The sequence below is a fragment of the Aquarana catesbeiana genome, linkage group LG01 (genome assembly GCF_042186555.1).
Source record: "Aquarana catesbeiana isolate 2022-GZ linkage group LG01, ASM4218655v1, whole genome shotgun sequence".
NCBI lineage: Eukaryota > Metazoa > Chordata > Amphibia > Anura > Ranidae > Aquarana > Aquarana catesbeiana.
The window spans coordinates 398,005,441-398,006,445 of NC_133324.1; the positions used below are offsets into that span (position 1 = coordinate 398,005,441).

At 50.0% G+C, this 1,005-nt stretch overlaps 1 pseudogene; it reads right to left on the minus strand.

Annotated features, from left to right (window-relative positions):
- Positions 1 to 656: 656 nt before the first annotated feature.
- Positions 657 to 721, minus strand: LOC141124509 (U4 spliceosomal RNA; annotated as a pseudogene).
- Positions 722 to 1,005: the final 284 nt, after the last annotated feature.

Here is a 1,005-nt window from a genome sequence, read left to right on the forward strand (position 1 = left end):
ATGGCCGGCCCTCCGGCCAGGCATAAAAATTTCCCCTGGTCCTGGCCAAAAGGCCCGGCCCAAGAGGCAGGTGTAAAAAACGTGTGTTGTGGTGAAAGTGACCATGGTGCCATAAAATCAAGTGCTTTCACACCGTGATTATACGGCACCCCTGAACTGCCACTTCAGGGGCACATTCACCACTGGCTTTTTGAAAAAGCCCTGACCCTCCAGCCCAGACCACAGCAGACCCCACCACAGACAGGAAGGATATGGAGATCAGGAAGCCGGAAAGAGCCCTTTACCATCAGGCTCTGCCGTCGCTCCCATCACTCCTCCTAATTACATTCGGGAAGTACTTGCCACTCCCTCCCCCCCTTGCAAGGCAGGAGTAAGCTTTCTCTCCCAAATAACTGTCTGGAGCTAGATCCGCCCCAATCCAGGCCAGAAGGCCAGGGTCCCGACCCTCCGGTTCAGACCCTGTGGTTCTCCATCCCCATCAGAAGGCTTCCCTTTCGGCTACAAACCGCTCCAGGTCACCTTCACTCCAGCAGGCTTTGCATAGCAACCGCAATCCCATCTCTATTTCGCCATAGATCAGGGACGGAAGCAAGCGCCACCTCCTGGAAACTGATAAGAACAGATACTACAATTGATCTTAGCCAAAAGGTCGAGAAGCAATTAGCAATAATCACGCCTCAGTTGAACCTCATTGGCTATGATACTGCCACTGCAATTTACATTGAAAACAGCAAGCTTTGCTTGAGTGTACATGATTTTATCAACACAACACTATAACTTCTTACAGTGAGCATCTAAGCTATGGTTAAGAATGAGCTTCAGGTTCGTGTCGAAGTTGAGTTTGTGACAAACCCAACCCATTGGCAGTTCGTGGAGATGGCGAAATAATGCAGGTTGCCACTAGAGCAGCCAACACAGTAATGCCTTTTCTGGCCTCTACATTTTGGTCAGATGCCTTAGAATGAGCAATAAGGAGGATTATGTGCCAACCCACTCATTTGTCAG